General features: G+C 37.9%; 1 protein-coding gene and 1 long non-coding RNA gene across 2 annotated transcripts in view; one reads left to right on the forward strand and one right to left on the reverse strand.

Annotated features, from left to right (window-relative positions):
* LOC129136863 (uncharacterized) overlaps nucleotides 1-4,903 on the forward strand; it is a 37,086-nt gene extending 32,183 nt beyond the window's left edge. Inside the window, exons 3-4 of the long non-coding RNA XR_010150550.1 lie at nucleotides 1,882-3,841; nucleotides 4,739-4,903. This is a non-coding gene — a long non-coding RNA (uncharacterized LOC129136863). The remainder of the gene's footprint in view (nucleotides 1-1,881; nucleotides 3,842-4,738) is intronic.
* FGF14 (fibroblast growth factor 14) overlaps nucleotides 1-27,301 on the reverse strand; it is a 693,562-nt gene that overhangs the window by 383,770 nt on the left and 282,491 nt on the right. The gene's annotated exons all lie outside the window — the stretch shown is intronic.

Raw genomic sequence — 27,301 nt, forward strand, 5'->3', positions numbered from 1 at the left:
AGCTGGTATCATTTCTGTCTCCAGAGTGGACTCTGACCACTACCTCTACTGAATATTGTCCACATTATTTCTTTCCTGAGATGAACATTTTATTGGACATTTGAAATAAGGCCTGGTGATAAGTTTATATATATGCATAAAATCATAATAAATGCAACAGCTACTGGTACTGACTGATGTGGGGATGACACATTGGTGGCTGGGAAGCCACTAGCAGCATTGCCATTGCTAGGTTCAAAAATGATGAACAACTCTTGATCTCTTGATGATGTACTAGACAGAAACTACAATCTGCCCTGATTTGTAGTATAGTTTCATTCCTGGGAAAGTTAGCACACACTAAAATGGTTGAAAATGCACTTTGTGTTTTTATGTAAAATATAGCCATGCCATACAAGATATGAAAATATTCATTGTTCAGGACAGTCTTATGCATTTCTATTTGTCTAAAAACTCTAACTCTTACCCACTAAGTGCCATTGCACTTATCCCAATTACGGGTGACCAAAACTGTGCCCACATCATGTCTTAGAGTAATGTCATATCTGTTCAGAATAAAATAAGGCAGAGGCAGAAGAGGCCATTTCCTTTATGAATTTAGTTGAGGGTAAGTCATCCCACGAGTCTTCCACACTGACAGGGCATCTCCTCATGCTTCTTTCCACTTGGCAAAAGTCTCAAAGTCTAAGTTATAATGAAGATAGTTTTTCTAAAAAGGATAATATCCTAAAAGAAATTCTTAGCCCCTATAAACACATTTTACAATCAATATATGTTAATTTTAACGTGAAAGAAATAAAACTAGTACATGTAATATCAATAGTAATATTTGTGCATAATCGTATTATAATACATAAATGCCTAGGCACAACTACATTAGATACACAGGGTGAACACAATTATCAGTCTAGTTACCCTGGAGCACCCTAACACAAGACACCAGAGCGGCATTTAAGGTTTGAGAAGAAAAGGGAAAAAGAAAGAAGATGATTCTAAAAATTAATAAAAATGTTATACAGCAAAGGTTTTATGAAGAAGAAGGCAGCATGAAGCATAAGGTTAGGATTAGAGGGCCCTCAAGATTAAGCTGAAGTTAGGGGAGAAAATACACATGCATGGTTGATATACATGTGTATTTTTATTCGGGAAACCTGTTGGTGTGGACACATATATATACAGGCAACCCTTGAACAACACGGTTTGAACTGTACATATCTATTTCTATGTAGAATGTTTTCAATAAATGTATTAGAAAAATTTGTGGAGATTTGTGAAAATTTGCAAAAACATGCAGAGAAACCATGTGGCTTAGAAATATATTTAAAAAAATTCTTAAGTTAGGTGTGCCATGAATGCATAAAATATATGTCAATACAAGCCTATTTGATGATTTGCTACCATAAAATTTACACAAATCTATTGTAAAAAGGTAAATTGTATCAAAATTTATGTATATACTTACTGACCAAACATGGCATCACTGCAGTTGAGAGAATTATAAACACACATAAAGATGCAGTATTAAATTATAACTGCACAAAATTAACTGTAGCACATACTATACTACTATAATTTCATAGCCACCTCCTGTTGCTATTGTAGTGAGCTCAAGTGTCAAAAGTATCCACTTAAAATGCCATGTAATGCTAATCATCTCTGCATGAGCAGGTCATAACTCTGGTAAATTACATATCACAATAAAAAGTGATCTCTCATGTTTCTGGTGTATTTTTTAAACATGTTTTAATGCAATAGCATAAACCTTGAATAACATACGAGACCCATACAAACTGCCACTAGTGATGCTGGAAATGCTCTTAAGAAGCAGAGAAAAGTCATGACATTACAAGAAACAGTTAAATTGCTTGGTATGTATTACAGATTGAGGTCTGCAGCTGTGGTTTCATTTCAAGATAAATGAATCCTGTGTAAGGATCATTGTTTAAAAAAAAAAAAAAGGAAGGAGAGAGGAGAGAAGACTCATGAAGCCACCGCTGCAGCTATGCCAGCAGGCATGAACATCTTGGACTTTTTGCAAAATACCTTTTTATCTTGAATTGAAAATGCAGCTTTTATGTAGATACAGAATTGCTATAAGAAAGGCATATCTATAAACTCTAATATGATTCAAGAAAAAGCAAAGTCATGGTATGACAACTTAATAAAGGAAGGTGAAGGATCTAAAGCTAAAAAAGGAAGGAGAGGAGAGGAGAGAAGAATCATGAAGCCACTGCTGCAGCTATGCCAGCAGGCATGAACATCTTGGACTTTTTGCAAAATACCTTTTTATCTTGAATTGAAAATGCAGCTTTTATGTAGATACAGAATTGCTATAAGAAAGGCATATTTATAAACTCTAATATGATTCAAGAAAAAGCAAAGTCATGGTATGACAACTTAATAAAGGAAGGTGAAGGATCTAAAGCTGAAGAAATTAATACCAGCAAAGGATGGTTTGATAATTTTAGGAAGAGATTTGTTTTAAAAATATGAAGATAACAAGAAAAGCTGTATCTGCCAAACAAGAAGCAGCAGACGATTTCCCAGACACCATTAAGAAAATCACTGAGAAAAAATGGATATCTACCTGAACAGGTTTTTAATGCAGACAAAAGTGCTCTATTCTGGAGGGTGCAGGGAATCCACAAAGGACATTTCTTGGTAATGAAGATAAGCAAGCTCTAGGATACAAGGAAGGAAGGGATAGGTTACCCCTACTGTTTTGCACAAATGCAATTGGATTTATGATTAGGACTGCCCTTTTTATACAGCTGCTAACTCCCAAGCCTTGAAGGGAAAAGGTAAACAGCAGCTGCCAGTCTTTTGGCTGTACAAGAAGAAGAGCTGGATAATGAGAACCCTTTTTCTGGATTGATTCCATCAGTGACTTTGTCCCTGAAGTTAGGAAGTACCTCATCAATAAGGGACTGCCTTTTTAAAGTTCTTTTAATACCGGACAATGCTCCGGCCACCTAGAACCCCATAGTTCAACAATGAACACATTGAAGCAGTCTACTCACCCCCAAACACAATGTCCCTAATTCAGCCTTTAGGTCAGGGGGTCCTAAGGATTTTTCAGACTCATTATGCATGGTACTTTAGGGAAGGGGTTATCAACACTATGGAAGAGAGCTCAAATAGAGAAACATCATGAAAGCCTGGAAGGATCATACCATTGGAGATACCGTCATTATTATAGAAAATGCCCTGAAAGCCATCGATCCAGAAACCATAAATTCCTGCCAGAGGAAACTGTGTCCAGATGTTGTGCATAACTTCACAGGAATTATGACAGAGTCTATCAAGGAAATTATTTAAAAGATTGTGGATATTGGGGAAAAAAGTCAGGATGAAGGGTTTCTGAAATGGATCTTGGAAAAATTCAAGAGCTAATGGACCGCCAGAGTAGAGAAATTAACAGAAGATGACTTGATGGAGACGACTGCTTCTGATTCCATGCCAGACAGTCGTCAGTTTGGCAGAAGGGTTCCAATTATCCAAGATTCCTTTTGACTTCTTTTACGACATAGGCCCCTCTATGAGACAGGAGGCCCATGAAAACAAAGCAAATGGTGAAAGAAGGATTGGTACTTATAGAAACATTTTTAGAGAAATGAAAAAGCAAAAAGTTATACAGAAATTACAATGTATTTTCATAAAGTTGCACTAAATGTGCCTGCCTCTCCTGCCTTCTTTTCCGCTTCTTCCACCTCTCCATCTCTGCCAGCCATAAGACAGCAAGATCAGCCCCTCCTCATTCTCCTCCCCCTCAGCCTACTCAATGTGAAGACACCAGGATGAAGACCTTTATGATGATCCACTTCCACTTAATGAAGAGCAAGTATGTTTTCTATTTTTATAATTTTCTTAATAGCATTTTCTTTTCTCTATCTTACCTTACAGTAAGACTACAGTATACAAAACATAAACAAAATATGAGTTAATCAACTGTTGATATTAACAGTAAGCCTTCTCAATCAACAGTTAGTAGTTAAGGTTTTGGAGAGTCAAAAGTTATATATGAATTTTCTACTGTGAGTGGGTCAGCACCCCAAACCTTCATGTTGTTCATCAATCAACTGTACATATTTAAATACAATTTGTGTGTGTGTGTGTGTGTGTATATATATATATAATATATTTCTTTATTTGACATAAAGAGGACATTGTTTTGTATCTTATTCAAAGTTATTAGAGTTGGGATACATTACCTTATATATACAGTATATCAAAGAAAAGTTATTAGGTTAAAATAGAAATAATGACCTTTTAGCAAAGGTCACTCAATAAATATCTGTACAATTAGGAATGAACAATAAGTTATAGAGTGAGGAGAGTGAACTAAAAAGAAACAAAATTATAAATGCTGATGATGCTGATGTCCAGATCATGAGCAGAATTAACTAGTGATGAAGCTCTAATCTCATTTACTCATTAGAATTGAGGACTAGTCCTCCTTGAAAAATGGTGACCAATGTCCTGGTATGCCAAGGACAGTCTGACTTATGCCTGTTGTCCTGGTCTTTATTAATACTTTACTCTTTAATTTAAAAAAAAAAAACACACAACCAATTTGGATAATGGTTAAGAAAACTTAGGAAAACTGATAAGAACAAGTAACATTCACTGAAAACTTAATATGCGCTATGATGATATTTTCATGCTTTCATATGTGATTGTATTTACTTATTGTAACAACCAAGAAAGGGGATTATATTTACCCTGTTTTACATCTTAGGATTCCCAGAGACTCAGAGAGGGTACTTGAATTTTTCAAGCACATGCAGTTTCCAACTGTCAGAGGCAGGATTTCAACCCACAGCTATCAGATTTCAAGCTGCCATTAAACATGCCTCGGATATCCCTTCTGAGAGGAGAGTAGGCACAAAATACAACTAACCAGGTAACATAGATTCCTTATGCAGTCAGGAAGAAAAAGAAACTGGGCCATATATAAGCTAGGACCTTGCTTGAACAATGGGAAATTTAAAAAATAATAAGAATAAATTATCCACAAGATATGTTTTCAGCCAGACTAATTTATGACCACTGTCAGCCACTGTAATTGCCTATTTGTACATAGTCTGTACTCATATAAATTCCCATACTTGCAATGAAATAACTGTCTGCTTCAGGCAAATGACTGGAGAACTTTTTTTTTTTTTTAAGCACTGTAGTGTGGGGTCATAAGAAAACACAAAAACAAAAACCTATATTCTTGAAAAAATCCCTCCCAGGTAGAACTAAAAAATCCTAGGTGGTTATCACAAGATGCCTAAGACAAACTTTCATCACTTCACAATTTTGACTATGTTAAAACTCTAATTGGTTAGCATGTTGCTTTCAAAATATATTCATGTGCCTCCTATTCTAAAATGACTAAGGCTTTTAGAGCAGAAAGATCCAGAATTCAACATTTTCCCAAATTTCCAGAAAGGGCAGTACTTATAAAAGCATTTGGTCAGAGACAGCGTTAGAAATATACTATCCCTTGGTGAATCTGTCCGGGACAAATAGTTTTCCAATATGCTTTTAGACAAATTTATGGTTTAATGAAGTATTTTGCCTACTTGATCATAGTAACAAATCAGACATATTTATCACCTTCCCTTTTAACAGGCAGCAATTCTGTCTCCCAAGTAGACTTGGCTGACACTTTGCCATATTCTTCATGGTCCAAGTGATTAAAGAGTCCAAAATCTTAGACTGACGCAGTAACACTCAGACGCACAAAAGTAACTTTGGAGCTGAGGGCCAAACTGGGGACACAAAAACCCTCTGGTGGGTATAAGATGACTGAACAAGTTTGTCATTTTTCCATTTTCAAATTGCCAACCTCGCCTCCTTCACACACAGGAAAATTGTATTTTTCCCAGAGCACATCTGTCAGACAATACTCTGAGGAGTGTTTGAAGCCACTCTGTGTAAACAGAGCAGAGACGATCAGAAAATAACAACTGCCACGTGTGTAAAGCTCCCTGCTGAGATCTGGGAGAGCACATGGGTGTCAAAACCATGAGCTAAGAGCCCTGCTCCCATTCGTCACCATCAGCAGTCAACCCGAGAAGAACTGCTGAGCCTCAGCCCAAGTCTGGAGACCTGCTGCTCACTGGAATGCACTAGGGCTCACCATGCAGCCCAAGTGGCCTCATCACAGTCATGTGTGGCTTTCCCTCTTCAGGTGTAGACTGAGTCCCATCTCCAGCATTACCTGTACACCTGTGATTGGACCTGCCCTAATTCTGCACATTTGATGAAACTGTCTCAAGACCCCCACCAGCCAGTTCTGCGTATCACCATCAGCAACAAGAGTTTCCTTTCTACCTCCAGCACCCTGCATCTATGCAGAAAACAGACAATCTGTCAGTAGTTTGCTTTTTTATTTAGCACTCCATTTCTAGAAAGTCGTGTCCCTAGATATTTATAATCAGAATGATGATTTAGCTGATATACCCAGGTGTAATACCTAGACGATCTCTTAAGATTTGTATCTTACAAAGGATCTATCATTTTTTTGTGAGTAAAATATAAGTATCAATTTTTTTATTATTCATATACTTTTTATGTTTTTATGCTAAGGCAGCGTGTGACAGTTTAAGGAAGATGTTCTATTTACAGCTAGTAATAATTTACTCTTGCAACTTTTGTTAAAATATTTATACAAATAAGTTGTGCATGATAACTGCCTTGATTACATTTAGATACTGAGCTGTGAAATAAGCAAGCATTTGTTCAGAAAGCAGGAGAGGTTAAAATGTTATTAGAAATGGCTGAGACTAGAGGAGGTCAGAACTGGGATGAACTAAGTCCTGAGGTCTGTGTGCTTTGGGTGTGCCCCTACTTCTTCATTTTGGAGAGGACCTATCAGGGGACATTGACTAGTGTGCTTTTAGGACAGAAAAGGCTCCCCTGCAACCAGGTAACCTCCAATGGGCCTGTTGCCTAAAATGATTTTAACTAGAGGTAAAGGCTTTTATATTAAACTTAGACTTCAAAATGTAAACACCCCAAGGAGAGAAAACAGATTGACTTGAATCTACCTTAAGATGTAAAGGACAGAAAACTATTTTCTCTCAGTTTTCCTAGAAGTGGGAAGGAAACTATAGACTGCCATATGTGAAGCAGGCAGGCAGGAAGCCTCTAGAAAAAGAAAAGCATATAACAGTGAGGGGCAGGGCTCTGGAGGGGGCCACCTCACAGCTTTGCCAAGGGGAAGGGTCATTCCCGTTTCCTCCTGCTCCCCATCCCTTCTCAGCTGAGGGTCTTCTCCAATTGACCATACACCATATTTATATGGTCCTAAAAGTCATAGTTTTTCAGGGAGAAGAATGGACACAGAGAGAAGATAAATGGATGGAAAAAGGCAAGCAATGCATATTTTACAAGGGCCAAAATTAGTGGAAAGAGGACAGAAATAACAGAGTGCTTGCAAAATGGGGTATTTACGTGCAGAGAAACAGCGTGCTCTTGCACCGCTAAGCACTGTTCTCTAAACGTCTCTCTGCATCCCACTTTCTAAAATCCTCAACCAACTGCCTCTTAACCACACAAGGGTTCTTAGAGCCAGACTGTCAATGATAAAAACAAAATAGGACCAATTTATTAAGCATCCATTATTGAGCAGACACTGCACAAGGAAGTTTATGCAGTTATATCACCTAATTCTTACAACCATCTGCTGGCCCCATTTTTTTTTTCAGTTCAAAAAAGGCTCAAAGTCATATAATAAGCAACTAGCAAGTAGGAATTTAAACCCAACTTGCCCTGGCTCCAAAGCCCAAGCTCTCTCCAATTCATTATAAATACCTCAAAAACATCTCTTATTTGTTAATAAGATGCACTATTATTAAATTATTTGTTAATAAATGCATGTGTATATTAGTATTTATTTAATAAAATTCTTAATAATTATTTGTCAGTAATATTAATAAAATAATAATGGCTATGATATATAGTTAGGTTTAGTAGGGCCCTAGCAATGGGATATTTGATATTCAGGTACATTCAGGGTAATTCTTTTCCCTGGAATATTTATTCACAGCTATGGATTTATTTAGGTGTGGAGGAGTCTTCTGAAGAAAGCAAAAATTAGACTCATGTCTTAAATTGAGGCTTAGACAACTATAGACATGCTTGATGAATTGGGATGAGGCTAGGAGAAGATAAAAGCTAGGTTTTTCTTATTCCATGAAAGACAATTCAGCATGAGACAAAAGTACGGTATGATGCCTGGATGCAGTTCCAGGGTCTAAGAATCAAATCAAATGATATATTCAGGTGGAAAATGACAAATGCCTTGAAACCCTCGAGACCTAGCCATGAAAGCAGAATATATATTCCAAGAGTCAAAGAAAAATTATATATGCAAACCAAAAAAGCTGCCTTTCAAGATCTGCAGATTGGGTTCCAAGCAATGCTGCTGTGGAACCCTCCCTACAAGAGCATACCACAAGGAGAGAGCCATTTCCTTCCCAACCTTCAGCAAAATGCCACGCCCTCCTAGCAATACCAGACAAGGAGTTAATTGCTTGAGGCTGACCTGCAATAGCAGCAGATTCCTGGCTTTGCAGAACAGAAGGAGGTGCTTCCGGACCGCTTGTCCAGCCAGCATGTCAGGTGCACAGACAAGGCTTGTCAGTAGTAACAGTGATATCAGTGACCAATGATCAGAACTATCTGTCTGAGCACTAGTAACAAGCTGCTTGCTACTTGGGGATACTTTGGTGAGACTAGGCAAGACACAAGTTGGTTCTTGGAAGCAGAATGATTTAGCCTCCTGTTGAGAGCAAGCTCATTTGTGCATACACAGCATGGGAGCCACTATACTGGATACCTTACACACATTCATTTGTTACATTCTGCAACAATTTGTTAAGAACAGTACATTATTCATATCTTAAAGATAAATAACCTGAAGCTTAAAAAGGGAAAGTGAGGCTGGGCACGGTGGCTCACGCCTGTAATCCCAACACTTTGGGACGCTGAGACGGGCAGATCACCTGAGGTCAGGAGTTTGAGATCAGCCTGGCCATCATGGTGAAACTCTGTCTTTACAAAAATACAAAAATTAGCCAGGCATGATGGTGGGTGCCTGTAATCCCAGTTACTTGGGAGGCTGAGGCAGAAGAATTGCTGGAACCCGGGAGGCGGAGGTTGCAGTGAGCTGAGATCACACCATTGTACTCCAGCCTGGGTGACAGAGCGAGACTCCGTCTCCCGCAACCCCAGGAAAAAAAAAAAAAAAGGTAAAGTGACTTGCCCCAAATCACACAGCTTTAGTGTTCACATTCTTTCTACTATATCCTGTGCTTTTTCATGACCCTTTACTTATCTCCTCATATTCCTCAGACTAAGTCCCAGATATTCTAGCAATGACCTTTTATTCAGAAAAATTGTTATTTGGGAACATTATGAAATATTTCATAAATTTAACTATTTACAGTTACATACATACCTGGGCCTTCCCCTATAATTATTTTGTAATTCAACAGAATATGATATAGTAACCAGAGAATTTCCTTTGAATGTAGAGAAACCCAAAGGTAAAGATGAGCAAGCAGATAATTCATGGGTATACCTCACAAAAAGAGATGTCAGCCAAATTTATCATTTATGTCCTTTTTAATTGTCTGCTGGACATAATTATGGTACAACTTTTAAAAGGCAATAAAGTGTACCCATTCTTTATCTCAAATACACTTTGCATTCATCCCAAAGCAAAGTGCAGTTCCAAAGAGTCTAAAAACTTGTAGAGAAGAGTCAGGTGTACAACATATACTCTTAGGAGTACTAATGAATGCTCAACATTCTATCAGTTCCCCCCCACTTTTTTTTTTCTTTGAGATGGAGTCTCACTTTATTGCCCAGGCTGGAGTACAGTGGCATGATCTTGGCTCACTGCAACATCCACCTCCCAGGTTCAAGCGATTCCCCTGCCTCAGCTTCCTGAGTAGCTGGAATTACAGATGCACGCCACCACACCATTAATTTTTGCATTTTTAGTAGAGATGGGGTTTCACTATGTTGGCCGGGCTGGTCTTGAACTCCTGACCTCAGGTGATCCACCTGTCTCGGCCTCCCAAAGTGCTGGGATTACAGGCGTGAGCCATCACACCCAGCCTAGTTTTCCTTTATGAACTACACCCTGCAAGAGAAGGAAGTTGCCTAATACTTATCCTACTCAGCATTCCTTCAAGGAACAAAAGACAAACTCTAATGAAAACTGATCCAATAAAGTTGGTATGAGTGATTAACTTTGCACAAATGATCATATATGTATCAGGCATTTTCCAAGTGCTGTCAGCTAAACCATTTTAAGAGAGCTCTAAACCAGTAGTAGCAAGAACAAGGTGTAAGAAGAAATGGCAATGAAAGGCAGTTTCTTGTCGAAAGTCACCAAGAAATCATGAGTTTAGAAGTGGGTTCCTTACCATTCTGGATGGTTCTTGACTTGATGCGTAATAAACTGCCTGTGGTAGTCCAACAAGCAATGGCAATGTAAGTCAGAAAAATGGAAGTGCTCTTTTTGGAGAATTGTATTGCCAGCTTAATACAGAAAGTAGAAAAGCTCATGATGCTTATTTGTTGTAACCAGCAGAGTTGGGGAGTAGGAGCTTTTGCCCAACCTCCTCATCAGGGAAAAGCTTGAGGGGCAGAAGGCCACTATTTTACCAATGACTTGATCAGCGCTGAACATCCATCAAGACTCCATGGAGCCCTGCCCTGCCACTGAATATCACAATAATTCAGACAAGTCAGTGGGTGACAGAATCTCCCATGTAACTCAAATACCACTACTGATAATTTGAATATGTATTCATAAACTTTCATATGCATTTTTCATAGTATCCTTCTAACCTTCTGTGTAACTAAAACGGGTATGACTCCATTTTGCAGATAGGGTAACTGATGGTCAAAGAGTAACACACAAGCACAAAAGTAACTTACATTCAAGTAAAGGACTCTGTCTCTTTAAAATCTCAAATAGAGCAACCTTTCTCCCCGCAGTGTACTCAGGGATACTTGGGCCAGCTTCCAAGCCTGCAAATCCTCGTTCTAGTACGCGGCCAGGAGGAAAGAATTCCAGGGAAATATCTAAATCACAGGAGAATCTGTGACATCTGCCTGGCAAAATATTATTTCTTCAAAAAGTCCATTTTTTCAGAAATGACACTGAAGGTCTAACAACTTGCCATCCTTCAAAACCTGATGAAATTTGCTGAGGGAGAGAGAGAAAAACAAGAGGTGAGGACAGAAAGAATAAGTAAAGGTTCCTGATTAAACTCTGTAGAACAACCAAGTAGGAGAATGAATACCAATGGTAAGTCACAGGCTCACAGGCTAAAAGTAAAAGCTGCTAAAAATATCTCTGCCCAGGAAGAAAGTGAAAGTTCTGGAAGCAAAGAAACCTCAAGTTTCTCAGTGGGTAATGAAAATAACTGTGTCATTTTAGATGACACACCTTACAGAATAGAAAGAAAAAACTTATCTTAAGATACACTCAAGTTTTTTGACTATTTTCCTGAAACCAAGGTGATGGTACTCTGATACTCTGCTAGGATATAAATAAGGTTTTGTTTTTTATGAACTGAGCCCCTGATTTTTTTTGTCTAATGGTACAGTGCACCTCAGGTTATAAGTAAAATTATATTCCTATTCTTTTCCAGATGTTATTTTCCTCGTATTAACAAGCCATTGATGTTTATAGGCATAACCAGCAAAAATGAAGCAACATCACATGTAACTTGCTACAAATGCAAAGCATCAAAGCCCAACAAGATCTCCTCAATAATAATGTGCATTTTAACAAGGTCTCCAGGCGGTCTATTTGCACACTGTCTGAGTAGCACTGTTTTAGAGGTCCTTTACCTGAGCAGGTTTTATTTTAGGTCCTGGCCCCACCCTGCTTTGGACTCTTTCTCCCGTTCTCTGTCATAGAGTAATGCAGAAGTCACTGCCCATCAGGAAATCCAGGATGATAAGCGCCAGAGGGTCCTTCTTCATTATCAAAACCTGGGGACATTGGCCATGGTCGTCCACCAGGTTAGTGGCAGAGGCTGAGGCTCAGTCTTATTTCTCCAACTTCCTGCTTCAGGGACCTTCTCACTTCCCACTATGTTTTTGCTGTTTGCCATCCCTGCAATGCCCCTTCCCTCACTTATGCACTCCCTAAAAAAGGATATCGAGCAGGCGTGACCTAAGTCAAAACTGTCAGGTAGTATATTTATCTTCAGTATCCCCAAGGACTAAGGATCCTTTTGGTTCTGTTCTTTCCCCTAAACCAGCCATCAGCACCAGTACTATCATTATACTCACCAACTTGTACTGAAGTTGCAAAGGAGTTTCGATAACAATGACAGTAATAGCAACCAACATCTATTAAACATGCATGACTTGCCAGGCACTGTGCTAAGCACCTTACCCATTCATTTCTGACAATATCTTCAGAACAATGACTCATAATAACACAAAATTCTATCATTAATTCATTTTGTACATAAGAACACTGGAGGTAGAAAACCACAGTATAACTTGCCATAGGTCACACAATTAGTGGCATTTATTTACGTATCTTCAGCTATAAATAATCAATGATTTAAGAACTCTCACTGCCAAAGGTATTTGCATTCTACAAGGCACAGTGTCTCTTGCCTGTAATCCCAAAACCCTGGAAGGCTGAGACAGGTGGATCACTGGAGCCCAGGAGTTGGAGACCAGCCTGGGTAACATGGCAAAACCTCATCTCTACAAAAAATACACACACACACACACAAATTACCCAGGCATGGTGGTGCATGCCTGTAGTCCCAGCTACTCTGGAGGCTAAGGTAGGAGGATCACTTGAGCCTTATAGGTAAAGGCTGCAGTGAGCTGTGATCTTGCCACTGCACTCCAGCCTGGGCAACAGAACGAGACCCTATCTAAAAACAAAACAAAACAAAAAGTCTTAGGAGAAGAGGAGCTACCTGGTAAAATTTCAGCAGCCACTAGCATGAAGGTTTTCCTTTGCCCCTGAAATCACCATCCTTGCGGTAGTGCCCTATTTACAAAGACACAGGGGTATTTAGAGATTAAATTAAGAATAAAACACGTTTCCAGAATCCAGATTACGCTGTAGCAAGGACTGTGTCCAGAAACCAAATCCAGGATACACAACAAAATATGACTTATGCAAAGGAAAATATCAATTTTCTAATGTAAGGAGGTTCTGCTCCAACCCAACACTTGCCCCACTGTTGTGATGGAGAGGACATTTACTAAGAAACAGAAAAATGAGGCTAGTCAGCTCTTTTCTTAATGTCAGTGAACTAATGATTGTGTTCTGAAGGCAGTGTATTATGATCTGCTGATGGAGGTTAGAGTTTCACATTGTGACTGAAAGTATTTTTCCATTGTTTCAGGCAAAAATCCTTATTTTTTTAAGAGAAAAGAAGAAAATTGCTGCCAGTATTAAGTAGGTCTAGAGAAATAATTAGGCATTTTCCCCTGATTATTTAATTGACCATGGTTGACCTCTATCGGTGACAATTATATTTTTTTCATGAGGAAACACTGACCTATTTTATTCCATTTGCCTTCCAATATTTGAAAAAATGGGGGAAAAATCTAGCTTGAATGTAAATGTTTATAAATCCCCAATCGTGGAAATTCGGAGGCATCTCTGGGCATTTTTATCACTGATAATCATTACCTTCAATGGAGAGTTTTCTGCATTATTGGAGAGTAGATTTCTAAAAGCGTGAAATATTACAATGTTAAATATAGCTAAGTGGGACATGAAAACTCTTTCACTTATTTTGTTATTCCAATAGGGCTTAGCTGACACATTGTTCTTGTAATATATTCAGTGATTCAGAACTAGTAGCTTATTAAGTGGAAAAAATTAAATAGGAACTGCCTGTCATTTTGTAAACTCAATTTTCAGAGCATTTCAGCACATTCAACCAAGGAGTTAGGTAATCAGAATCTCAGGAGATATTGGATTCAATGCATAATGTGTTTTAAATTATCAATGGCATTATTAATTATTATCAATTGCCAACATACATTTCAACATATTGCAATCGATATTTTGCATACTTAATAAATATTTATGAAAGATGGTGGTGGATTACAGACTGTAATAAATATATCATTGATTACAGGGTTTCCACCTATAGCATTTACATTCAAAAAGATCAACATATTTTTACACTGGACCACAGAAAGGAGATCTAAAATGGTTCAGCTAGAAAAATATTATTCCCAGATAAACATATTTATTTTACAAAATAAAATTTAATTTGAATATTTTTATGTGCAGTAAGTCAATGTAGTGCTGAGTGATTGCTACTAAGGTATCCACACTAATTTGCATGTACTTTGCTTTAAATATAAAAGATCTAACAGTAATTCACTCTTACTAACTGAAAAGCCTTGGCCAGGCGCAGTGCCTCACACCTGTAATCCCAGCATTTTGGGAGGCCGAGGTGGCTGGATCACTTGAGGTCAGGAGTTCGAGACCAGCCTGGCTAATATGGTGAAACCCTGTCTCTACTAAAAATACAAAATAAATTAGCCAGGCACGGTGGTGGATGCCTGTAATCCCAGTTATTTGGGAGGCTGAGGCAGGAGAATTGCTTGAACCCAGGGAGGCGGAGGTTGCAGTGAGCCAAGATCGCACCACTGCACTCCAGCCTAGGTGACAACAGTGAAACTCTGTCGAAAAAGAGGGAGGGAGGGAGGGAGGGAGGGAGGGAGAAAAAGAAAGAGAGAGAGAGAGAGAAAGAGAGAAAGAAAAGAAAAAGAACTGAAAAGGCTTTACCCCCAAAGGACATGATCACAAGGTAGACATTTGTGTGCAAATATTTCTATTTGTGTTTATAAAGAGTATCTTCACATATTTCTAAGAAGGCTGGTTAAGAGAAAATATGCTTACATGCTTTCCTGAGAACATAGGGGAAATACATTATGGCTTGTAGTTTATAAATAAAAGTTAACTGCATACTCATTTCATCTTTACTTAAACTAAATAATATTCCATTAGAGTAAATGTGGTTTATGAGTGAGGAAAATTAATCAGGTGGTCCACACCTGGACTGAGGCAACAGTCCGATAGCTCACGGAAGCATTTTAAGAAAACCATTTAGAGTGTGGACTGTTTCAGAATGTGAACAACACACATTAATGTCCTGTTGATTTTCTTTGATGTTTGGGCTTATTTGAACTTCAGTTTGATGACTACTAGCCATATTTTATATGAGATGTGGTTTAGAGACAACTTTCATAAAAACCAGTTTGCACTTGTATTCCTAAACCTATTTTTTTAAAAAAACGAATTAAACAGAGTTCAGTATAGAACTTTGGCAACTGTCTTAGTTGCTGACCCCTTAGAAATCTGGTTCCAAGTACTGTTGACAGGTTGTTATGGAATTTAAATGAGTGCCACAGTATTTAAAGCTCAGGTCAGAAGTAATAAAAACATATTGAAGAAGCAGGCTTTAATTCTAAGGAAAGACAGCTGGAAATTTGGCAAGTCTCTTTTGAGTCGATTAACCCAATTGCATCTTGACAGTTGTACTTTTCATAGTGAGTAAAATTTGATTCAATTCAATATACATTAAGAGCATGGTGAGATATTCAAAGGTGAAAAAAAAAAGAGACTGGCCCCTGAGGAAGTGGAGGAGAATAAAAACAAGAAAAATGCCAATATTTATCGAGCACTTACTAATCCTTAGACACTATTCCAAGCACTAGTCATGATGGAATGCATAAAGAGAGATGTAACTGGTCATGTGTGTTTGCATGTAGCTGGTGCAGAGGGAGCAGCAATGATGTCAAAATGAAGTAACTGGCATTGGAAAATTTCTTAAGATGGCATGATTCAGAAGTCAGAGAAGAAAAGGATGGCATTCTGGGCAGATGGAATTGCATGAGCAAAGGCACACTTGCAGCAGAAACTGCAAGACATACTCAGAAAACAGAAAGTCGTATGGCTTGACTCTATCATAGGCGTGCTGGATACAGAGGGAACTTTTGCCTTCCTTAGCAATAGAGATAGTACGTTATGTTGTTTTCACAAAGATATTTAATCTCATTTGGAAATTCATACTATGTAAAATATTCTCATGGTTCTAATGAATTATGTGAATATATTTTACAGCATTTCTTCAGGACATTTAGAAATTATTTAGACTAAATAATGGCATTAAATTGAATTATATTTAATAACTTATGAAATAGTCATTAATAGGAGTTTAGTAAATATGATTACATAGTTTATGCTATTTTTTCATCTTTGAAAATGATCAAAATTATCTTTGTGCTCTAGATTAATTTTTGATCTTATCTATTGTATCAATTTTGGAGAAAATCAGTACAATTTTTAAAATTTTCTTTCCATGCCATTAACCCTGTGTTGCAGGTGTAATTTTGCTCTTTATGAACCACCCACATTTTCCTACTTATTACTTCTCAGTGATTTTCCCCAGAAGACTGGATCTTGCATATGTTCATATTCCTAACGCTATACCTGAAAGACACAGAATTACATAGTAGTAGATATCGGTCAAACAAGCAAAGGGTTAGAAATGTCTCCTAAGGGAAGATGTGTTAAAAAAAGTCAAATCTAGAATTAGATTGGATCTCTGTGAAACATGTTAAGATACTGTGTGAGCTCTTTCTAAAGATTCTTAGCCTCCGAAGACAGGTTTTATGTCTTAATCTCCCCAAAGGTTAGGTGTATATTTAAACCTATGTGTATATACAGGTGGATATGCATAGATGCATGGGTGTGTATATAAGTTCATGTATAGAAATAGGTATGGATAATTGCACATTTAATTGAACAGCCCTTGTTCATAGATGTGAAGTTTTTCCATTCTTAAAGGGCTAATTTAATTTTACTATAATCTATCTGGTTTACCATATAACAAACAGGATAAAAGGATATTAAAGAAAAGCCCCTTGTTGGCTTTAAATAATACTTATGAGACTCAGAACATGTCACACAATAAGATGTTTCAACTTAACACATATTGTCCTTATGTTACTTCATCTTTTATACATATAATGTCAAAGACCTCTCAATCTGACTTATCTTTTAGATCACTAACAAGGAAAAAAACCAGAGGCTTTCAGCTAGGTTTCATGGATGGTCATGAATCCCTTGAAATTGTATATATGCATGTACACATAAACATATAAGTAAAGTAACGTGTGTGCATGCATGTGCAAACATATTTCTAGAGAGAAGGTCTTTCATCACATTTTCAAAAATATCACAGTCCCCAGAAGTTTGCTTCTGTGTGTGACCCTAAATAGCTTTGATTCAAACTCAATTATAATTAAAGTTAAAATCATAAGATTTTCAGGAAAATCTCATGGAAGCAGAGTAGACCGGTAATTACCAGGGATTGGCTGGGGGGTGGTCCTGGGGAGGTTTTGGTCAAAGGATATGACATTTCAGGTAGACAGGAGGAATAAGTTCAACATATCCATTGTAAAGCATGACTATAGTAATAACAATGTTTTGTATACTTGAAAATTGCCAAGAGAATAGAGTTTAAGTGTTCTTACCACACACAAAACACTATGTGAGTTAATGCACATGTAATTAGTTTGATTTTGCCATTCTATAATGTGTATATATATCAAAACACCATGTTGTATACCATAAATATATACAATTATAGTTTGTCAATAAAAAATAATATAATCACTATTTTTTGTAATTTTTAGCAGGAACTTTAAGAATGCTTGATAAGTTTTTTGTTTGTTTGTTTGTTTTTGAGATGGAGTCTTGCTCTGTCACCTAGGCTGGAGAGCAGTGGCGCGATTTTGGTTCACTGCAACATCGCCTCCCAGGTTCAAGAGGTTCTCCTGCCTCAGCCTCCTGAGTAGCTGGGACTACAGGCACCTGCCACAATGCCCAGGTAATTTTTGTATTTTTAGTAGAGATGGGCTTTCACTATGTTGGCCAGGCTGGTCTCGAACTCCCGACCTCAGGTGATCTGCCTGCCTCGGCCTTCCAAAGTGCTAAGATTACAGGCATGAGCCACCACAGCCAGATGGTAAGTATTCTTTAGAGATTGCAAAACACTTCATTATTAATTAAAGATTAAGATACATAGATACTGGAAAGAGACAAATAGATTAAAGTTAAATCGATTCAATGGATGTGGATCAGAATCCATAATGTTCTAACTTGAATTGTTGTTTTTCTGTATTCCGTAATCATAAAATTGAGGTTTTCTCTTAAGTCTACTTGCTAAGATAAAGATATTTCCTAGTAATATTAAAATTTATAATAGCTTCAAAAGACTTGTTTTAGAGCTTTAACGTGATGAGATTTGTTATAAGAAATGACATTTAATGGAATGTTTCTGGTAGAAAGCAGTGTTTTTTTCCCCAAAGCTGTGCACAGTGTTTGCCATCAGGGGTTGCTCTTCTGTCACACTTTGTGACACTCCTCTCACAATTACCTGCTTGATCTAGTGATAATAAATCCCATCACCAAAAAACGATGCACAGCTACATTTATAAAAAGGAATACATTTGCAGGATCTCCAGTGGTCTGCAGACCACAGACCACAGGCTGACTATGGCCGCAGCTTGTTTTTGTAAGGAACGTTTTACTGGAGTGTACCCTCACCCATTCCTTCAGGATTTGTCTGTGGCTGCTTTGCGGCTGGGATCACAGCATTGAAGAGTTCCAACAGAACAACAGAACCACATGTTTCACAGAGCCACAGATATTTTCTAACCAGCATTTACAGAACAAGTGTGCCAATCCTCACTCTAGACATTCATTGATTTCTCAATGTCTGTCATACACTCCTGTTACGTGATCCTCAGCTTTCAGCCCCTTCGCCCCTCAGATCCCACAGTCACTAAGCCTTCTAGGGAAAGAATTTCAAGCGCCCCTCCATCTTCTTCATTTATTCGCTGGCTCAGTTCCTCTCTACCCTGCAACTGTTTCCTTTTTTGCTTCTCCTGCCTCATTTCTTCCCACTTGAAAATAATAATTTACTTTTCTGGAAATACCATTACCTGCTACTCTTGCTATAAACTGACAAAGGTTCCCATTAGCCTGAAGAAAATGGTTAGAATCTTTATCCTGACAGAGGAGGCCTTGAAGAATCTGTTCCTGAGACCTTCATTTACAGAATCCTCTTACAGACAGCCCTCTGCCCAAGACTGCCTCTTTTACCACCTAAGTCCTGCCCACCCCTGCTTCAGGTTGCCCCACAATGCCTCACTGTCAGTCAGGCCTTTCACAGCCTCCTCCACCTGCAGGCACCACTGCTTCCTCCACACCTCTCAGCCATCACCACCTCTCATCTATACGTGAAACGGAATATCCCCTTCCATTGGTGGATGCTGGGTTTGAGTTTCCCTTTCTACCTCTTCTACTAGAGTTAAGCTCACCAAAGGAAGAACTCTTTTATATCTCTTGACAGCCTCAAAACTTAGCCTAGTGCTTTGGGCAGAGTTAAGTTTAAAATATATTCTCATGTGTGGTTAAGGATAGCTGCAATACTAGCAATTGTTGACTGTTTACTACATATCAAGATTATCTCATGGGTTAGGCATTGTGGCTCATGCTTGTAATCCCAACACTTTTGGAGGCCAAGGCAGGTAGATTGCTAGAGCACAGGAGTTCGAGACCAGCCAGAGCAACATGGCAAAATCCTGTCTCTACAAAAAAATACAAAAATTAGCCGGTGTAGTGGCACAAGCCTGGAGTTCCAGCTACTCGGGAGGCTGAGGCAGGAGGATTGCTTGAGTCCAGGAGGTGGAGGCTGCAGTGAGCCAAGACTGTGCCACTGTACTCCAGCCTGGGCAACAGAGCAAGATTCTGTCTAAAAAAGAAAAAAAAAAAAAGACAGTCTCATGTACAAAGAATTTTGTAGGCCAACCATCAAACAAAAAAAACCCAAAGCAAAACAAAAACAAACAAAATAAATCCAGTCCTTCAGGAGTTTATGGTCATACTGTGACCTTATTCTTACCAAATTTGTAGTTTATTGTCTCCTGTGACATGCAAGAACTGAAATTTTCTTTAGAAATAGTTCCTATACTTTTTAAAATTTAATTTGTATTTTCCCCACTTAATTCTCATGTTATCCTCAGTTCGGTAGGTTAGTCTACACATCTAGCATCATAGTTCGAATAAAGTCTAACATACTTTAAACCCAATTAATAGTTATTATTAGCATTTATTAAGCATTTATTAAACACCAGTATTATTCTAGTACTTCATACTTATTATCTCACTTAATCTCTCAAAACTCTGAGCGAGGTATCATTTTTAGAGATGAGGACACAGAGGTGGTGAGGTAATCTGACCTAGAGAGTAGAATAGGTCAGGCTTCAAGCCCAGGTAGTCCATCTCATAAGCCCAGGCTGGTCAGGACTGCACTGTGCTACCGCAGCTAGACATGAATCTACGCAGGTGGGGCAGGGGTGAGAAGCTCAGGTCCCCCCTCTTCACACCTGCCACCCCCCAGCCCAAAGAGCTGTCCAACCAGCTCAGTGTTTAAAATCCGAGTCACTTCTCACGCATGGAATTCTCACACACCACTCGCAAGTTTTGTATTCATTTTTTTCCCTGAATATTTTTAAATCATTTGAAAGGTATATTTACTCTCTTTCAAAACCCATGTTTTGAATTAACCATTTATTCATTCATTGAATCAACATTTACCGAAAGTCTTCTGTGCTCCAGGCATTTGGAATAAATAAATAAAACCACAGCTCAAATTATCTTGGGGCATGATATGATTAAATAGTTAATGGTTCTGGGATATCTTAATGAAATCCTTAATAGTAATGACAATAAATTAATTTATCAAATTATTTGATTTTAAAACATGTGCAGCACTTTATAGTTTCTGCACTCTACACTTTAATTTCTGAGCCTCATAATAAGTCTGCAGGGTAGGTATGTAACATTCCTTACAGATGAGGATATAGTTTCATCAAGCTTGAGCAATTTTCTCATGGCTCTCTCCAGAGTGAAGTCTTCCAAGTTTGGGTTCAGTATTCCAAAGATTGGGGACATAATGCACTCTAAGACATAGTTCTTGTACTCTTGAAAAAGTAGGTCATATTTCTACAGAAAAGGTCAGATATTTAGCTATACACTTTACTGACATCTACTTAAATCAGAAGTTGATCTTCACGGAGTACAATTAGTTTGGTTTTTACCTGTGAATTCAATTAGCAGTATGAACAGATCTAAAGACAAGTATTTCACCAGGTACTTACTTTAAGATCTAAGTTCTATTCACAAGCATGCTTCTCTGTTGAAAGCTGTACTACAGATAAACTGAATTGGATTTGCTGGTAAAACAGTTAAAAGATCAGAATCAGTTTGCAAGAGGAACCACCTTCCTGATTGATTTGGATTCTGTATTCATTAGGATCCTAGACCAGGGCTTCTCTCTTCATCCCTTTCTTTTTCTCTGCTTCCTAACCTGTCCCTCTGTGGTGTGTGTACATCCTTCAGGGATAGGACATCGATCAAACCCTGCAGCAATCCCAGAAGGTGGCATAGCAGAATACAACACCATTCTTTAAACCACACAGATCCCTGGGGACTATTTACTGTAAAATACAACTAGATGGAAAGTATCTTAATTATAACACAATTCAATTGTCAATATATCTATATTCTACATTGACTCCACCTAAAACTTTGAGTTAGAATTACTTTTGGAGCTTTTTCAAAATGCACACATCAAGGACTATCCCCAGACGCACCAGTTCCAAATCTCTTTACAGTATTTGTTACAGCCTAATGGATGGTGCTGCTGTGTAGCTACATTTGAGAACCACTGGTCAAAGGGTTGGGACATGACCCTTCCACCCCTTTACCCTCAGAGTCATAAACAGAAGATGCTGATGTTAAAATTAAGACGTGTTTACACTGAAGAAAACTATTTTAGTTTATATATCTTCCAATTTCACAAGTAGTAAAAGGAATAAAATTATGGGGAAAATCATTACTACTTAGGCTACCACACTCCAAGAAACAGAAATTCAAGAAAAGGCATCAAGGCCACCATGTTGGGGCTCACCTCACTGTGGAGACGGCTGATTTTACCTCAAGGTGAGACAGGAACCTAGTCCAGTCCTAACAAGATCCAATCCTTCAACCATCAAGAGGCAAAAGAAAATATCACAAGATTGGATTGGTCATTAGATCAAACTACAAGGGAAGGAGAGTGGTGCAAATAATCTAGTCCAAGGAGGAAAATGAAACTAAAAGAGTGTCTTGTTTGCATTTCTTGGATGATTAGTGACATTGGGCATTTTACATATACCTATTGATTACTGTATGTCTTTCTGAAGAAATATCGAGTTCTTTGCCTGTTTTCTAAGTGGGTTATTCATTTTTGGGTACTATTGAGTTGTAGGAATTTCTTATATATTTTAGAGATCAACCCTTTATCAGATACATGATTAGCAAATATTTTCTCCCATACCGTATGATGCCTTTTCACTCAGTTGACTGTGTCCTTTCCTGTGCAGAAGCTTTTGAGTTTGATGTAGTCCCACGGTTTATTTTTGTTTTTGTTACTTGAGCTTTTGGTGTCAATTCCAAGATAATTGAAATAAGAATCTGGAAGAGATATCTGCATTGTTATGTTCATTGCAACATTATTCACAGTAGCCAAGATGTAGAAACAACATAAATGTCCATCAACATTTATGTTGTCATAAACATAAATCAACAGAGGAATGGATAAAGTGTGGTGCATATATACAATGGAATACCATTCGGCTTTAAGAAAATCCTCTGATATGTGACAACATGGATGAGCCTTGAGAACATTATGGTAAGCAATATAACTCGGTCATGGAAATACAAACACTGCACAACTCCACTCATCTGAGATATCTAAAATAGTCAAATTCATAGAATCAGGGAGTGGAATGGTGGTTACCAGGGGCTGAGGGAAGGGGGAGAGGAGAAGTTACTAATCAACAGGCATAAAGTTTCAGTCAAGATGAATAGCTCCAGAGATTGGGGGTACAACATTGTACCTATAGTCAATAATTATATATTGAACACTCACAAATTAGTTAAGAGCATATTACATGCTCTTACAGTAAAATAAAATAAACATTTCATTGTATAGCCTTTTAAAAGGCTGAATTGGACAGATGGGACTAATGGTAAAGGATAATATTTGAGAAATGAGAGTGGAGAACCCCTGCCCACCAGGTAAATGATTTAGAGGGCTGCTTCTTCCTTGATTCTCGTGGTGATGACAGCACAGTTGCTTATGCATGAATGGGATCAATAGAAGCCTTCTTGTTAGAGGTTACCCTGCGGGAACAGGTTTTGTCACAGAGGTAACACAGAAGCACAGCTGTCCCCATGGTTCTCCTTCCCTTCCCCGCTTGTCCCCACCCTCTCTGTGCTTACAACAGGAAGGCTTTATCATATCCATACCACTGCAGTCTTATCACAATCATCAGATGCAAGACCACTGCTCAAAAATGAGCAATGATTATTTTAATGGTCATTTTAATGGTAGCCATTCTGACTGGTGTGAAATGGTATCTCATTGTCATTTTGATTTGTATTTCTCTGATGATTAGTGATGATGAGCATTTCTTCATGTCATTGCTGACCACATGTAGGGCTTCTTTTAATAAGTGTCTGTTCATGTCCTTTGCCCATTTGTTAATGGGGTTGTTTTTTGCCTGCTGATTTCTTTAAGTTTCCTATGGATTCCGGGCAGGAGCTAAACATTGAATCCACATGGACACAAAGATAGAAGCAGTAGACACTGAGAACCGCTTGAGTGGAGAGGGTCAGGGAGCATGGGTTGGAAGGCTACCTATTGAGTATTTTGCTCAATACCTTGGTGACGAGATCATTTGTACACCAATCCTCAGTGACACACGATCTACCCATGTAACCAACGAACCAAAAATAAAAGTAGAAAAAAACAGCAGGGTGTGGCGGCTCACGCCTGTAATCCCAGCACTTTGGGAAGCCAAGGCAGGTGGATCACCTGAGGTCGGGAGTTCAAGACCAGCTGACCAACATGGAGAAACCCCGTCTCTACTAAAAATACAAAATTAGCCAAGCTTGGTGACGCATGCCTGTAATTCCAGCTACTAAGGAGGCTGAGGCAGGAGAATTGCTTGAACCCAGGAGGCGGAAGTTGCGGTGAGCCGAGATCAAGCCACTGGACTCCAGCCTGGGCAACAAGAGCGAAATTCCATCTCAAATAAATAAATAAACAGAATAAAACACAGTCCACCACTTCATATCACTAGGATGGCTATTATAATAATTTAAAAAAGGAAAAATAGCAAGTGCTGCTGTGCATGTGGATAAATTATAATCCTTGTGCATTGCTGGTAGGAATGTGAAATGATGTAGTCATTATGGAAAACAGTTTGAGAGTTCCTCAAAATATTAAACATGGAATTGCCATATGATCAGTAATTTTACTCCTAGGGGGGTGTGTGTGTGTGTAGTATAGTGTGTGTGTGCATGCGTGTATATATGCATGTATAGGAGTATATTCTATATACAATAAATTATATTTTATAATCATATGTATAACATATACAATAGAATGTTATTCTTCCACAAAGAAAAAATAAATTTCTGATGTTATGTCACAACATACATGAGTCTTGAAAATATTATACTAAGTAAAATAAGCCAGGCAAGAAAGGACAAATCTTGTATGATTTGATTTATGTGAAGTGCCAGAATGGGCAAATTAATGAAGACCTAAAGTATATCAGAGGGCGCCAGGAACAGGGGTATGAGGGAATGGAGAATTATTGCTTAATGGATACAGAATTTGTTTGAGATGATAAAGTTTTAGAAACACATAGTGGAGATGGTTGCCAAATATTCCAAATGTAACTAATGCCACTGAATTTTTAAGGTAAGAGTGGTTAAAATGGTAAATATTATGTTATGCATACAAGTATTTTATTATAGTAGGAAAAGAAAAGCCCAGTTAAGCTCCTCTTAGGTCCACACGGCCCTACCTTACCTCCCAGCACCAACACTGAATGATCAGCCCGCTTGGGGTCATGGCCTTCGCTGCAGAATGCAGTCTACCCCTCACTCCACCTGCAGACAGGCTCCCACTCCCCTGTCCTTGGGAACCTCATGCCAGCCAGGTAGGGGTCACTCACTTTCTGAACACCTGAGCCTATGTTTTGCCTCCGATCCCCAGGTCCTTTTCAGCTGTTCCGAGCTTCTTGTCTGCTTTTCTCCTTAACTAGCTTGCCTTTTTGGTTTCTATAATATTTTTTCTGGTGCTGGTGGTTGGCCCAGTCTTTGCAGGGACTATTCAGCTCTCTGTATTTGGCTTTTCCAAATGTCTTGTCTGTTTACTTGGCTTCTGCCCTTTATCTGTCCTCATCCTCCCACCTCACATAGCCCAACTCTAGTCTGCTCCTGTCCTGACTTGCTCCATGTTCTGGGCCTGTCATACCTGAAACACAAACTTCTTTGTGGTTCTAAGCACCTGACTTTTAAGTGAGCCAATTCACAATCCTAAGTTTATTCCAGGAAGCCTCAACTCAGCTTCGTAGAGGAATCACTTGGAGAGCTTTGAAAAATACTGGTAATCAAGGTAGAAATTTACCCTGAAGACATATCTCTAGAAGTACAAAATACTATAGGCACAGGAGGCATTGTTTATAATAGGAGAAGCCAGGAAACAACTCAAGGGTTCATCCCGAGGGTACTGGTAGAATAAACAGTGGCACACCCATCCACTATGCAGCCAGAGAAGAGGATGAAGAAAGACAGCGGTGTTGGAATGATCCCAAGGATAAGTCGTTTTAAAAGAAAAAATACTGTGTAGAATGATATAAATGGTGTGCAACATTTGGTAAGGACAGGGAAAAATAAGAAAAATATGTGTAAGTTTACGTATGTGTATTTGTTTATTTTTTCAAAAAGAAACAGTGGCAGTATAAATCAGAAGCTGACACAAATGGTTACTAAGTAGAAAGAAAAATGGGCAGAGAGGCAAGGGAAAGAAATAATTTTTTGTGTGAACCTTTTTATTTAATTTCGATTTTGAGCCATGTAGATATTTTACCTATTTTAAATAAAAAACTACAATAAATGAATATAACTGTATGCCAAATTGGTACCCAATCACAAGAGAACATAATTATTTCAAGTGGCTTTTTAACACAGAACTCTGTGTATATACTCAAGACAAAGGAAAATCTAATGTGAAATTTTGACAGTAGTTTTGTTAGTACTAATGTTGAAATATTAATTTTGAAATTATTGTATTCATTGTATAGGATAAATAAATATATTGTATACGATAAATAATTTTGACATTATTGTAGTTATATACGTATGGGATAAATAAATATATTGTTATTAGGAACCAAGCTTGTTAATGTTAAAAAGAGAGAGAAAAATAATTTAAGAAAACCCTATAATATTAAATATTAAATTTTGATTTAAAAATAATTTTTTTTTAACTTTGACAACTTAACGGACCAAGAAAATAATACCCCAGTGACAATAAAAGCCTCTATCACCCAAGTATTGGTTACTACAGCCTATTTTATACTCAAAGGATCTTGCGTTGCTTAGATAAATGGTGGTCCATCTATGTTAGAACAATTTCAAGTTGAGCCTGAGACATATTGTGCCAGAAACCAAACAACTGATCAGACATTAACAGTAGGTTTTCAGAATAACTCATGAATGAACTTATGGGGACTCCCACTTTGCAAGTTTGGGAAAAAAATTAACTATGTTATATTTCCTTCTTTTTATGATTGAATAGTATTCTATCATATATGTATATATACTTCAAAATATCATGTGCATATTAAATACATACAATTTTATGTCACTTAAAAAATAAATTTGAAGATATTTCATATTTGTTTACAAAGCATAAATAAGTATATGAATTCACACTTACACCAAAAAATGAAATTAAATTTACTAGACATAATTGTTATACAATTCTTACTCTGAAAAAAGCGGTGGTCAAATGACAATGATTATGCCTTTACCATTACGTTGTTGGAGTAAGAGTAGTTCATTCCCAGCTAATAAATTTAGAAGAATGATAGACTCCTACAACCCCTAATGAATTCAGTAAAACTGTTGATTCAGCCAAACATCATCACTGGATGCTAGGATCTTTATAACAGGGGGATCTGTCTAACATCAACTTGAGTATCAATAATAGTGACCTCATGGGCCTCTAGTGTGTTGCAATATGAAGTCTACAGCATCATCTATGAGGTATCCTTGCCAAAATGAGTAAGCTGAATCTCATCAAGCATT

This window comes from Pan troglodytes, chromosome 14 (assembly GCF_028858775.2).
Source record: "Pan troglodytes isolate AG18354 chromosome 14, NHGRI_mPanTro3-v2.0_pri, whole genome shotgun sequence".
NCBI classification, from domain to species: domain Eukaryota; kingdom Metazoa; phylum Chordata; class Mammalia; order Primates; family Hominidae; genus Pan; species Pan troglodytes.